This window comes from Dermacentor variabilis, chromosome 5 (genome assembly GCF_050947875.1).
Source record: "Dermacentor variabilis isolate Ectoservices chromosome 5, ASM5094787v1, whole genome shotgun sequence".
Classification (NCBI taxonomy): domain Eukaryota; kingdom Metazoa; phylum Arthropoda; class Arachnida; order Ixodida; family Ixodidae; genus Dermacentor; species Dermacentor variabilis.
This window is the reverse complement of record NC_134572.1, coordinates 46,456,649-46,472,097: the sequence shown is the minus strand read 5'-3', so window position 1 is coordinate 46,472,097 and position 15,449 is coordinate 46,456,649. Positions and strand designations below refer to the sequence as shown.

Below are 15,449 nucleotides of genomic sequence, written 5' to 3'. Positions count from 1 at the left end.
ACGGCTCCGGGACTATTGAACTGTGGATGAACTCTGAGCGTGGCCACTAACCCCAGGACCTGCGCGGCAACCCCTCGTCACTGCGAGCGTCGTCTCTACGAGCTTCGCATCGAGCGTCCTAAACGCTCAAAAGGCCTGTGTGTGCACTTTGTGCATTTTTTTCTAGATGGTCTAGCTGGCGAGGGTGGCGCATGCCTTAGAGGAGTTAACTGTTTGTTCAGTTGCACTAGCTAGCGCTCACTAGGGTTGTATAGCTGCAATACAAGATTCCGTAAAGTTAGTGTTGTTGCTTAGCTGTAAGCCCGAGGTTTCGTGGGCATGGCTTGCGGCCACACGGGTCTTCTCCGTGCCGGAATCGAAGAGGACGGGCCACGTGTTGCGGGGTGGCGGCGTATAGCTTCAGGTTTAGCTGACACACAGCTTAGCTCACACTAGGCAGGCTACAGCTGATAGCCGTCCTCTTACGACTGCGTCAGGGACATGGACCCATCCGAATGGCCTTGCGACCCGACCCCACTATTTCGTGACGTAGATAGCCCGCGCGCGTCAGTGCGCGTGCTATCGAGCGAAATGTGGAATGACGGAAGCAAACGGCATTCGGACATTACCTCGCCAGCTATTAGGCACTAACCCGCTCTACGCAGCACCTCGACGCCGGACGTCGCCTGCTATTTTCGTCGGAGCTGGGCCGGGCAGCAGCTACAGTAAGCGGCCCGTTTCATTGCCTTTGTTGCTGTTCATTTTTACATGTGGGCTTACTGTCCTCGCTATTTTCCAGAGCGTCACTCGTACCGCGCGCGGTCTACCGTGTTACCTCGTCGGTGCGACCTTGCGGCCCTGCACCGGGTAAATACCACATACAGATGATTAGTACTACTACATCTGTGTTCTCGAGTGCTTAAAGAAAGCCTTGTTGACGTTTCAGGATCCCGAGGTCCGCTTTCGAGATTGCGGACCACGAGTCGGAAGGATATCCAGTGTGCTTCTCACGTTCGCCATCCTCCCAACGTCCCCCACCGGAGATGGCCTTGAGCACCTCTTACCGTGGCTGACCGCGTTGGCTCCTTTGCATTTCCACGTCCATGGCATCCTTCTGCTACGGGCGACTTCGTTTGCTACTACTGGTAAATATCGCTTAAACACGATTCGTACTATCGCTGTCGTATTGTTATTATTATTGTTATTGTTGTTATTATTATTATTATTATTAGTATTATTAGTATTAGTATTATTAGTATTAGTATTAGTATTATTCATTGTTAATATTGTTTAGTGCTTTTCCCAATACTGCCGCTCTTGACTCGGAGCACAGCAGGTGGGATTACTTCAGGCACAAACGCCCTTAGAAGCTGCAACGTGTGGCCGCTTTGCCAGTTGCTCATATGTCGCGATACTGAACACCATAGCGCATAAAAATAATTCACGCGGCTCCCACGCGCTGTTCGTATCGATGTAAGCGAAGGTTTATTTACTGTTTGCGTTAATTGACGGCAATTGGCGACGATTTTTCACGTCGTATGCACTCTAGCGCCGAGTTGTGTGATGTTGCCTTGCGTACACGACTTCTTTGTCTACGTAGTACACAGGACATAAAGCGATGCCGGATTTGCTTGTGCACCCTTGTTCATAGCTGGGGAGAAGGGTCGACACTATCATTACCTCACACGGCGAGTGGTAGAAGTGGTAAACTCTAAATAAATTATGGGGCTTTACGTGCCAAACCAATAATACGTGTGGCACTTTCTCAGAGCAAGGTATTGGGCCGAGAAGCGACAGATTCCACACTGCGCACACTGTAATTGGCTCTCAGATGGCCGCGGCGTGTTGATGACGCATGTTAGAACGAGCGACACCGGTGACTGCTTCGAACATGAATGGTTTATTGAAGTAGCTCGCGGCAAGGAGCCTTTCTCGTATTCGTCTTCGAGTACTTTGATGAAGATATTTTACAGGCTCCCGCCTCCCAACTTGCATGAGATAGGCTTTGGCGGGATGTTTGAGGCACCCTTCAAAGATGTTGTTCGCAGATGTTCCGAGAAATTTCTTGCCTTTCCGAATTAGACAAGCCCTTGTTATTTCGTCGTGACCAGGTAACTTCTTTCAATTTAGCACATTTTCCAATATGTTCTTCGACACGGTCTCAACACCAGCAGAGTAGCACCTATTGAGATATTCGCGATGCCATCTCATCCACCAAGCTTTTGCGAATTCGCATCTGCTTCGCTGTGTTCCTTCAACGTCTCCGTTGTATAGCCTTGTTTGTCCACTTTGAAGCTGTTGGCGTCCGCCTATGTTGGCAGGTATCAGTGACATGGGCTCATTAGGTTCGCCATGCACGTATGGTAACGGTCAATTGTTGAGCACTCCAACTTCTGCTACAATTGTGCGTGGCTGCTCCACTGAGAATATTTTTCGCATCAATGTCTTCAGGCTTCGTGTCAGGCACTCAAAAAAATCCTCCCACACCTCCATGGGGCGCACTCGGCTATTGTTTTCCATTGGTGGGTACTGCAGTAATCCTTCGCGCATTCGTGCCCAACTGCTTCAAGCATTTCCTTCTCGGCCTCCGTAAGGGTATTGGCGTTGTACGAACAGATTACGGCAGGTATACACCGTCGTGCGGTGAATTGCCGGAAAGCTTGAAAAAGAAAACTGGATATCGACATGTCATTGGTCTTCTCCAAGTGTACTCCTCTCGTTACCGCGCAGGTGAAAACTTGTTGTTCCACAATGTCGTATTTGTTTTTCGCATAAAGTCTTCCGGTGAGGTCAGCTCCTGTGACTTGCAATTACCCGGATTCGTTGACTCTGTCTGCCGGGAGGGGAGGCAGAATTTAATTGGCCTGTCTTGTCGGATTGGCGGCCTGTCCAATCCGGACAGGCCGCCATTGGAATCTGAACCTAGCAACGTTTAACGCTAGAACGTTATCTAGTGAGGCGAGTCTAGCAGTGCTATTGGAGGAATTAGAGGGCAGTAAATGGGATATAATAGGGCTCATTGAAGTTAGGACAAATGAAGAATATACAGTGCTAAAAAGCGGGCACGTCCTGTGTTACCTGGGCTTAGCGGAGAGGCGATAACTACAAGTCGGATTCCTGATTAAGACTATAGCTGGTAACGTACAGGAATTCTATAGCATGAACGAGAGGGTGGCAGGTCTTGTTGTGAACCTTAATAAGAGGTACAAATTGAAGGTCGTACAGGTCTACGCTCTTGCATCCAGTCATGATGACCAGGAAGTCGAAAACTTCTATGAAGACGTGGAATCGGCGATGGGTAGTCAAAACAAAATACACTGTACTGATGGGAGACTTCAATGCCAAGGTAGGCAAGAAGCAGGCTGGAGACAAGGCAGTGGGGGAATATGGCATATGCACTAGTAATAGCTGGGGAGAGCTATTAGTAGGCTTTGCAGAACAGAATAAGATGCGGATAATGAATACCTTCTTCAGCAAGCGGGATAGCCGAAAGTGGACGTGGAGGAGCCCGAATAGCGAGACTAGAAATAAAATAGACTTCATACTCTGCGCTAACCCTGGCATCATACAAGATGTGGACGTGCTCGGCAAGGTGCGCTGCAATGATCATAGGATGGTAAGAACTCTAATTAGCCTACACCTCAGAAGGGAACGGAAGAAACTGGTACATAAGAAGCCGGTCAATGAGTTAGCGGTAAGAGGGAAAATAGAGGAATTCCGGATCAAGCTACAGAACAGGTATTCGGCTTTAACTCAGGAAGAGGACCTTAGTGTTGAAGCAATGAACGGCAATCTTGTGGGCATCGTTAAGGAGTGTGCAACAGCAGTAGGTGGTAACTCCGTTAGACAAGATACCAGTAAGCTATCGCAGGAGACGAAATATCTGATCAAGAAACGCCAATGTATGAAAGCCTCTAACCCTACAGCTAGAAGAGAACTGGCAGAACTTTCCAAGTTGATCAACAAGCGTAAGACAGCTGACACGAGGAAGTATAATATGGATAGAATTGAACATGCTCTCAGGAACGGAGGAAGCCTAAAAGCAGTGAAGAAACTAGGAATAGGCAAGAATCAGATGTATGCGTTAAGAGACAAAGCCGGCAATATCATTACTAATATGGGTGAGATCGTTCAAGTGGCTAAGGAGTTCTATAGATTTATACAGTACCAGTGGCACCCACGACGATAATGGAAGAGAATAGTCTAGAGGAATTCGAAATCCCACAGGTAACGCCGGAAGAAGTAAAGAAAGCCTTGGGAGCTATGCAAAGGGGGAAGGCAGCTGGGGAGGATCAGGTAACAGATTTGAAGGATGGTGGGCAGATTGTTCTAGAGAAACTGGGCACCCTGTATACGCAATGCCTCATGACTTGGAGCGTACTGGAATCTTGGAAAAACGCTAACATAATCCTAATCCATAAGAAAGGGGGCGCCAAAGACTTGAAAAATTAGACCGATCAGCTTACTGTCCATTGCCTACAAAGTATTTACTAAAGTAATTGCAAATAGAATCAGGAACACCTTAGACTTCCGTCAACCAAAGCACCAGGCAGGATTTCGTAAAGGCTACATACAAGACCATATTCACACTATCATTAAGGTGATAGAGAAATGTGCGGAATATAACCAACCCTTATACATAGCTTTCGTTGATTACGAAAAACCGTTTGATTCAGTCGAAACCTCAGCAGTCATGGAGGCATTACGGAATCAGAGTGTAGATGAGCCATATGTAAATATACTGAAAGATATCCATAGCGGCTCCACAGCCACCGTAGTCCTCCATAAAGAAAGCAACAAAATCCCGATAAAGAAAGGCGTCGGGCAGGGAGATACGATCTCTCCAATGCTATTCACAGCGTGTTTACAGGAGGTATTCAGAGACCTGGATCGGGAAGAATTAGGGATAAGAGTTAATGAATACCTTAGTAACTCGTGATTCGCTGATATTGCCTTGCTTAGTAACTCAGGGGACCAATTGCAATGCATGCTCACTGACCTGGAGAGGCAAAGCCGAAGGGTGGGTCTAAAAATCAATCTGCAGTAATGTTTAAGTGTCGGAAGAGAACAGCAGTTTACGATAGGTAGCGAGGCACCTGAAGTGGTAAGGGAATACATCTACTTAGGGCAGGTAGTGTCCACGGATCCGGATCATGAGACTGAAATAACCAGAAGAATGGGCTGGGGTGCGTTTGGCAGACATTCTCAGATCATGAAGAGCAGGTTGCCATTATCCCTCAAGAGAAAAGTATATAACAGCTGTCTTACCAGTACTCACGTACGGGGCAGAAACCTGGAGGCTTACGAAAACGGTTCTACTTAAATTGAGGACGACGCAATGAGCTATGGAAAGAAACATAGGTGTAACGTTGTTTAATTGTTTAATTTTGTTTAATTTTTAATCGACTAAAATCATTAGTTACCTCTATTCTCTGGCATCGTTACGTTACTCGTCGACTGCTAAAACGCGCCGCACTGATATGTGGGCGATACCACATTTTCGTACGAATTAGATTTGTCACTGGCTCACAATGTTCCCCTAACATTGATAAGCGCCAAAATACAGCTGGATATAGTAGAAGGCAGCTTCGAACATATGTTGTGCAATTGTAACTAAATAAATGATGCAGCGTATTGTGACCTTTAGGTTTGATAGTGTTTCTGGCCTATCGTGTATTGTTTATGTACAGTGTTTGCGATTGCTTATGTATCGTGTTGTAAGTCGTATTGTTTTTTTATTTCGTGTTTTCATGCCTACTGATTACGTACAGTGCACTTGAAATTGTTATTTGAGACTGAATTTCAACTTTGTGTCTTTTCGTTACCTGTTCTCAACTTTGTTTCTTTCTTTCAATACTTAATTTGCTGATCTTTGGCGTCTCTTGTAAAACTGATTTCTTAAACTGAAATCGTGTTTGATTTCATTGCTTGCGATTAGAACTATTTTTATGCGTTTTGTCCGCTATGCCTTGTAACGGCTTCCTGCGCCTTTTGTCAAGCTGCTCTAGCAGCTTTTAGCCAGGAAGCCGTCCAGATGCTTCTGGGAAATAAAATTGAATTGAATTGAACGTTAAGGGATAAAAGAACACATTGGGTGAGGGAGCAAACGCGAGTTAATGACATCTTAGTTGAAATCAAGAAAAAGAAATGGGCATGGGCAGGACACGTAATGAGGAGGGAAGATAACCGATGGTCATTAAGGGTTACGTACTGGATTCCAAGGGAAGGGAAGCGTAGCAGAGAGCGGCAGAAAGTCAGGTGGGCGGATGAGATTAAGAAGTTTCCAGGGACAACATGGTCACAATTAGTACATGACCGGGGTAGTTGAAGTATGGGAGAGGCCTTTGCCCTGCAGTGGGCGTAACCAGGCTGATGTGTTACGCCTCTTGCAGACAATGCATTTATTTAAAACACTTTTCATAGCTTGGCGACCCTGCAATATTCGCAACTTTACCCGCACTTGCGCTAGCTTTGTTTGAAATCCGCCAAGCAATATTTGATCAACGTGACGTATTCGCGGTTCAGTGAAATACCCGTCCTTTGGAAATGCGATGACGTGCCGGCTTTGATTCTCGGCTGTGGTGCAAGACAATTGACTTGCGAGGCCTTTGTTGTGACAATACTTCTCCATTTATTTTAAATTACTTAGCGCTTGAATCGGCATCGCCACTTGGCTGCCTGAGTAGTACTTTCGTCGTATCCAATGCCTCTGCAATGAAACGGCCTGTAAATGGCCTTTGTGATCTTGCGTTGTCTATGAACCTGCAACCTGCATGCTGTTAGATGCCGCCCGTATGACGAATTTGATTTACAAGATTAGTTGATTCTCTTGTTCCTGTGCGGGTGTGACAATGTGATTCGTGTTCATCGTCCACCTCTACATTCGTGTGAATTACGCTTGCTCTTTCCGGCTCCACAGATGTAACTCATTCGGGTCCATGCCAACCTATTTTTCGAGTCCGTCAACGTCTTTGCGCTTATACCACGTGTGTGTAGATCCCCCAGATTGTCTTCACCTTGAATGCACGACTCGTTCGTTTGTTTCCTCTTACTTCTGCGACTATTAACTAATGTATCCCCTTTGCTTGTCCCTGTGATATAATGAAGTACAATCATTAAGTCGGCCAAGCAGGCTGCTTCAATTCTTGTGGTGAAATGACTTTTGATTTAGACGCCTAGCCTTGATGCCATCACCGCTGCCATTAGCTCAAGTCTTGTTAAACTTGGCTCTTTGATTGGAGCTGCGTCGCTTTTCGCTGTCGGTAGGCTTGACTTTGTTCCATCGGTTTATATGACTGCCAAGTATAGTGCCGCTTCGTATACTGTTGGACTTCCGTCGACGCACAGCTTGTATGCTTGTTCTATTTGATCCTTGCTTGCGTGGTATTGGAGAGCCAAAACCAGCAGCACCTTCATCTTAGACATCGGGTCCCTCCACTTGTCGCATTCTGCTTTGAGTGGCTCATCTCGCGCATCGTCCCTTCTCTAATTTTTGAAAGGCTATCTCTGCGCGTATCGTAAAAGGTGACAAGCCAAGCGCATCAAATCTTTCCTGCTGCTTGTGCAGCACTGTCCTTTTGATTAAGTACGTTGTTGCTGGTACAGGAAAGGATAGCACGTCTTTTGAGTATTTCCATAAAATGGCAAGAAACATTGTGTATCCTTTCTATCGAATCCCTATGTGATCGTCGTCCCCTTCGTTTTCGTCTATCTTGTTTAGGCTCTCTTCATTGGATGTCCATTTTCCGAAGTTTATCGCCACCTCTTTGATCAGTTGTTTTGCTTTTTTGTATAACTTGACAGCACCTTAAAACATTGCTGCCCCTAGGATTACATCATCCACGTAAATCTTTCTGTACTGTTTCTTGCATCTCCGAATCACTCGGCCACTTGTTTCAAATGGTTCTTGATTGTAGCTGCCAGAAGAAACGGGCTCGGAGTTTTACCGGAAGTTACTCGTCATGAGGCAGGTTTGTACTTCATTCCGCAGCTTTTTCTCGCGTCGTCATGCACCCATCACAGAAATCTCGTGGCATGTCCTCTTAGTGCATCGAAATTTGCAGAAATGCCTTTTAAACGTCTCCATATAGGGCCACTTTTTCCTTAGAGTTGATGTCCTGCCTCCAGATAGTCGTTTAATGACATGCCTTTCTGCGTGGTTGAAGAGGCATCGAATACTACACGAACCTTTGTCGTGGATCGATCTTCTCGAAAGGAGTCCGTCAAATGTTGTCGCTCAGCGCATGTATCTGCATATTGCATGCATGCGGGACGCGAACTGTGTTTTGCTTTCTGGACGGCATGCCAGCACCAGCGATTACTTCGGAACCTTCGATGACTCGTGTACGAAAGCCGACGCGCTTGACCCGCTGATCAGATTTTCGCCGGTCGCCAATTGTGTTCGCCACTGTCGTTGTGCCTTGAGTGTAGCCTGCGTCTCTGGGCACACGTCCTCCCAATAAAATTTCGCCATTCTGGTTTTCTACTGTGTTCTTGATCCTCATTGCCACGTGACATCTGGTAGACGCGCTTCACGTCAATGCACCGGACGCTTCCAACAAGCCGTAATCCAAGCCTGAACTCCGAAGACCACCAACGTCGCCAAGGACCAGCGAGGTAGAGGCAGGCTGCAAGTACTGCCCTCGGAGCACGGACTTCTGCCTGAGACGACCAGGAAGATTGTGGCCAAGTCAACAACCACAATGGAAGCCCCAGGGTCCATGTTTCAACCCAGGGAGCCACCTACCTTCCATGAAGCTTCGTCGGACGATTCGGAAACCTGGCTTTCTTAGACTTTTGGAAGAATCTCGGCCTTCAACAACTGGACCTCTGAGGATAAGCTACACCACGTCCACTTTTCCCTGGAAGATGCCGCGAGGACATGGTTTGAGAACCGGGCCAGAGTCCGCCCTTACAACGTGGGACCAGTTCCGCAGCAACTTCCTGAGGACCTTCACGAGCGTCGTCCGTCAAGGGCCCAAGTTTTATTGGGCCCTTGACGCCGCGAGGTAACTTGGCATTCTAGCACGCACGATCTCCTTGGCAGAGTGGAACACCGCACATACAAGGCGCACAAGACTGCACAGACTAAACCCGTCACTTCAACTCAAACCTCCAGCGGGTCTACACCGACGTGAAGCGTCTCTTCTGTGTCGGTTATGGCTTGGAGTTGCCTTCACGAATGCCTACTCAGCACTAATTGGAATGGCTAATGCTCCTGCATGTGATGTTTGCGGATGCGAGGAGAACATTGACCACTTATTGTGCCATTGTCCACAATTTCAAGCACAGTCTTTGTCCAACACATTGAGGAAACTAGACGATCGTCCTCTGAGTGAACAGACCATATTAGAGCACCGTCCCGACCGATCATCGGCTCAGAAGGCAGTGAAGGCACTTTTGTGTTTTCTCAGAACTTCTGGTTTGCTCGAGCGACTCTAACTGAAGTGCTGTCCGTACGCGTATCTACGCCTTCTCTCTCTCCCTTCTTTCTCTTCCCCTTCTCCCATCCCCCAGTGTAGGGTAGCCAACCAGACTATTGACTGGTTAACATCCCTGCCTTTCCTGAATTCTTCTCTCTCTCTCTCTCTCTCTCTCTCTGAGTGCAGCTACCGAACGTAGCCATGTTTAGGGAAGAAATCAGCCGTCCATTCTGCCTCGCCCACCCGGAAATATCCGAGATTCCTGCTTTTTAGCCGGTATTATTCGAAGACCGTCGGGGAGTTTCTTCGTCAGGCCACCACCATCAACAAAACACTGGACATGCGGGGCCGACAGTTACACCGTCGCACGATGTCAACCAATGCAGCGGTTATGCGGGATGAGCTTCAGAAGGGTATCCCTTCATCACAGCATCAAGTGGCTTCGATTGCTGACGTCGTATGCGAGGAAATCCAGCAGTCACACGGGGTCCCTCAGTTGCCTCAGCCGGGAGCAATGACGCAAACCACCGTAGTCCGCCATCCCGTTCCCCCTCCGTGCGCCAGGTTCCGATAACGCCGCCTTTCCGTCGTCCATCGCAGCCTCTTCCAGCTCGCCAATTTGGCGTCCCACCCAGCATGCCAAAAAAAGACTGACGTTTTACGCACCACCGTCCGCTCTGCTACCACTGCAGAGAAGCGGACCACGTCTGCCGCCGATGCCCATACGCGAGTCGGTTCAGTCTACGCGCGACGTCCACCAACTTGGCGAGCTGCCACGTCATATCACAGACTACATAGCCGGAACGCAGTGGAGGCCCCAACGTCCTGCGCGTTCGCCGTCGTCAGTCAGTTACCTGTCGCCGCAGCGCCGACCGTACACTGGCCTAGCCCTGGGCCGTTCCGTAAGTCCCTATTCGGAAAACTAAACGCAGCTACCGATGGAGGTGGCGTTGCTCCACGTCTAGTAACGAAAATCCGCCGCCGACGATGACGCTTCGTGATCTATTTCGATGGCACAGCAACGACACGCCGCCATCTCGACGAAGCCTGGAAGCCAAGAATACGCCAACAAAAGACAACCTGACGACGCCACGTACTAGTCACAGGTCAACGCTACGCAGGTGTGAACCGACGCGAAGATTGAAGTGCAACGGAAGCAAAGAACCACTGGCCACAACGTGCTTCTGAACGGCCACGAAGTCACCGCGCTTGTAGACACGGCAGCCGACTACTCCATCTGTGGATTATCCGCCGCTAAGTTGAAGAAAGCATGGGACAGAACTCAAATTAGGACAGCTTCAGGACACCTCATGAGTCATGCCGCCTCATGACCATCAGTATCACGGGACAATATCTTCGCTTTTTCTTCAACCTTTTCGGCAGTCGGAGTCTTTTCATTGTATTTTCCTTGTTGATTTAAAAGTTAACGCTTTCATTCCACTGCAAGTGGACTTGATGGCGACCGTTTACTTCTATTTTACTGTGATTGCATTTTGGCTTCCTTAGTATTGACCCTTTCATTGGGGATCGCCATTGATTCAATGCTCCAAAACCTTTGTATATCTCTTGCTGAATTGTTTCAGCATCTTCAACCTTCAGAACCATGACTGATCGATTTCGTGCCTGGTGAAATGGTTTTGGGGCCTTGCAGTACCCAACCCCGTATTGTCTCGACTGCCATCAATCTGCTTTCCGCAATTAGGGCCACGGAGCCCCCGGCAACACAACGCAATGGCTTCACACAACCACCGCGAGAGCCAGAAAAACTCCGCGAGAGCCAGAAACCCCACACGTTCTACCAGCGAAGAACTCCCAATAATTGAGCCCTTCAGCAATTCCATGGCTTCCGTTGCAGTCGTCTCGGCTCTGTCATCCGTTACTTGTAGCTTTCCATTTTTCTCGTTGCAATTCTAATTTGTAGCAGGTAGACTACAGATACGACGTCGGCTTGTAGGTCTTCTATTACCACGGCTGATTTGTTCCGTCGCGTTTGTGCAGTTAATTGGACAACGTTAATTCGAATTTTTCGTCTCCTTCGAGCGAACCAGTCGTCAGCCTTTCCTGTAATATCTTCGCTCCTATTTCTTTTACTAATCCAGCTGCAATATATATCCGCTGGCGTTCACTGTCTAGTATTAATCGGCATTGTCTGCCACCTTATTCTCCCCCTATCCAAGCTACAGCTGTCTCCAAAAGCGCAAAATTGTTAATTTTCAGTTACGTGTAGGGTAGCCGTCGTTGCTTCGGCTTGCTGTGTTCTGACCTGCTCTACCTTTTGTTGCCGCACCGTTATGCCTACTTATCTAGCATGTTGTCCTTTGCACTCTTTGCATTTCCATTTTCCTCTAGAAACATGGACAGTGTTTCGGTCGGTTGCATCTGAAACACTCTATTCTCAGTGAATGTTTTTTTTTTCTTTTTCCTTATTGGAATGTTCCGACGGCAGTCCCCAGCTACGTGGTTGTTCTGCTTGCAGAACAGGCAGCTTCTGTTTCTGAGCTATAAATGCTGTAATTCCGAAACTGTATGCTATTATTCTTTGGCTTCACAACTATCCTCTCCTGTTAACACTGCCTTCCTGAGAAGATATTTGCTATCGCTGGAATGACTTAAGCCTGTCTATCTTTTCCTTGCATTGTTTTCCTGTTACTTTGCGCGCTAGCTTTCTTGGCTGAGCTGTTTTTCATTGCTTCTTTTGACTTGAACTGCACTGATAACTCAGGTGGAATTGCTGTCTTCAACGCTGTCAACATCGACGCGAAACTGGCACTCGAATCGCTGAAGGTGCATATCGACAATCTGTTAAACTGCTCTCCGTGCACTATCTTACGTAGTTAATCAGTTTCTTGCACCAACCTCATTTTCTCTAGACTCAAGAGCACACCCATGCGCAGCTCCACTGATCGTTCATTATTTCCGAACGTTGTTCGCAGTATTTTTATCGCTTCATCACAACTTTCACATGCAGATAAAGCAATGCAGCTTTTCTATAGCATACGCTGCCTTTCCGGTTAGAGGTGCTAATAAACTTTCGTCCCTTGCTCATGTTAGGTCTGAGGTGAACTGCTCACTCGTATTGAGCCCGGAAGCGATTCCACTCCAGGGCTCTCCCGCCTAACTTTCTCATTTCCAGATTAGGTAGCTTATGTATTTCCCTTGCGTCTTGCTCTGAACTTAGTGATGCCACCTGCGTTCTATTGCTGAAATCCAACTGTATGGACTCTCGAATTCTGAACTCTATTGTAGGCAAGATCATCGTTATTTTCATGTTGTACTCTATCATTCAAATACTGCTGTGGCAGTATTTTCTGCTACAAATCTCTCCATTTGTTCGTTGGCGCTGTTGAGGCTTTCCCTTATTCTCTTGCGTTGTGTGCAACTTTTGTCTGTTAATTGCGTTAAGCTTCGTGTTCTGGGGGCTAAGCGCTTTCCTTTTCTTCGTTACTATATACTTCGCTCATTTCTAGTCCAGTAACAATGGCGTCTTGCTTCTCAGTGCGCTCTTCCGATGCTATATGGTATTCTCTTCAGTCTCGTTGCCCAATCGGCTGCTCCACCACCCTTTCCTTTTCTGCTTCTCTGCAGGTTGACTTTCCTTATGGGCGGGGAGGTATTATGCTGGTTCACGTCGCCATTGTTGAAAACGAGACCTGTGACTGTTTCGAATATGAGCGGTTTATTAAAGTAGCACGTGCTCGCGACCAGGAGCCGCTCTCTTGCTCAGTCTTCAAGTGCTTCGATGATATTTTACAATAGATTTTCATACTGTGGCACATAACCTCAGCGAGGGATCTGCCAAGAAGTGGGTAGTGCAACGGCACATGCACAGAACGGGTAATTGCTGAGGAAGCAGCCGGTGCAATTAAAATAAGACACGAACAAATACAAGCCTGCTTAAGATGTCTCATTGTGTAGCGCGGTTAATTACGCGAAAGAACGTGCACGCGCCTCTTTTCCTTCCGTCAAACACGCCCGTATGAACAGCTTCAAGAAAGCTTCGTTTCACAGAAATTCCAAGATGTTCGATGACTCCGCATTTGTCTCCAACGGCGCTTTGTTTTTACGGTCGCATCACACAAGTATGGCAGATTGCTGTTGCATAGCTTGTCGAACGCGAGCGACGCTTTCTCGTGTCTCGTACGGATTCTTTAGTCCCGTCCCAAGCTTGTTTCTTTTTTTTCGTGCTTTTCTTGCCGTCTTCCTCGATAAACCATATCCCGTATTTTTCCATTTGTAACCTCATTGAAATATCCTTCGAGAATTCGGGAGCTTGCATATTACACGGTTTGCTTTGCCTTTCGTCTTACCTTGCATGAACCGTGGATGCGTTCAATAGTGACCGCTTACGGACAGAGCATGTCCCGATTCTGTAAGCCGAAGAGAGCTCGTGTGTCACTCTTGCCTCTTTACTGCTAAGATGATCGAAGGTCCGGCACTGCAACACGCGCTTGCGTTTGTCGCGAATGGCTCGGCTGCTCTGCGCACAATTCCACGCAACCTGGTTTCCAACTGTCAAACCCCGTAGCAACGGTATATTTTACATGCGTACTTGCTTCCCATAGACGCCATGTGCCATAAACGATGTAATTTGACAACCTACTGACATTTTCTAGATGGTCTAATATTTTGTTTCAATCATTCCATTCACACAAATAACCTAGATTTCGCAAGCATTGAATTTTTTTTTTGCAAAATCGTTAACGAATTTCTTATTCAACCAGTGTCTTTTCCTTAATGTCCTTAATATCGAAGGCAGTTTCGAGTTCCTTAGCGATGTGCTTAAGGTCTAGTTCTGGGTTGGTTTCATTGTACCCTCGCATAAGAAGCAACCTGAAATACAGAACCGTGTCGATCACAAAGAATGGTCGTGGGAAGTCAGCGCTAAAACAAGGTATTGCTCGCGCTAACACACGTACCACAACGTTTACCCACCTGCACAATGTAGGCGAGGGGGTTAATTTGAGACCCGAGTGCAGGTAGCGCTGCCACGCCCGGTCACCACGGCGTTGACGGTGCGAAGTTTTCAAATTCTGAGGTATGGCTGCGCTATATCGACATGTGCAGAGCGGTCCACACGTGTAGCCGTTCAGTCGTGCCATTTAATCCGACAAAAGGTGTGGCAGGGAGCAGCAGGTGGCGATGTGCTCCTGCGCAACCAGTCTCATCGAACCGCACCGTTTGTTCCACGTGCGCCGGCAGATCCGGCGCGAACCTTAGCTGCAGAACGTAAAACTGGTCAATTGCGAGGTGAGTGCTGGTAGCACTGCCATGCCCATGCCTTATTGAACAAGCAAGTAAACCAGCGATCAAGATGCATACAGTGCAAATAAGTGCACAGGACGATGCTGGTTGAAGTCGCTTGATAGTAAAACGAGCATCGTCCTATGCTCTTCTTTCCTGTGTGTGCACCCGGTTAACTGGTTTAATTCCTCGTTCGTTATGTACCAACTCCCCCAGCACTTAGCCTTACTGCATCCATGCCTTATTGTTGCAGAATCTTGACCTCTGCTTTCGATTGCAGCCCACGTGTAAGATGGATATCCAGCGCGCTGCTCCACGTTTGCCATCCTTCCAACGTCCCCCTCGGGAGATGGCCCAGAGCACCGCTCGTACCGTGACCGACCGTCCCCCTTCGCCGGTGCGTTCTCGCCGGCAGACGAGATCGCTCGTCGCCCTTCTTAGCTACGGGCAAGTACCACGCACAGACCACTCGTACTATGGCTGTGTCCTCGAGTGGTCGAAATGAGCGTTATTGCTTCAGTTTCAGATTCACCTTCCCTTTCGTTACATAAATTCGTTTCATCGCTTCGACAAGTATACGACAAAGGAAATAGAATACGAGGAAAACCAGGAAATACAAGTGCTTGTCGGTACCTGACTAGGCCCCTGTCCTCAATATTTTCCACTCGAGCAACAGCGGTAACATAATTGTAACTAAAATAAAAATGAAATGTAAATTTTTATGCACTTCATGAAAATTCACTTATCTGGCCTACCCCTTCATAAGCAAGCATGAAATGCATTTATGTGGTAGTTATAATTCAACAC

The 15,449-nt window shown here is 47.5% G+C and overlaps 1 long non-coding RNA gene across 1 annotated transcript; it reads left to right on the top strand.

Moving 5' to 3' along the window:
• Positions 1-778: 778 nt before the first annotated feature.
• On the top strand, positions 779-15,084 carry LOC142581849 (uncharacterized). The gene is made up of 3 exons (XR_012828308.1): positions 779-846; positions 926-1,124; positions 14,923-15,084. It is a non-coding gene; the product is annotated as an uncharacterized LOC142581849 (long non-coding RNA).
• Positions 15,085-15,449: the final 365 nt, after the last annotated feature.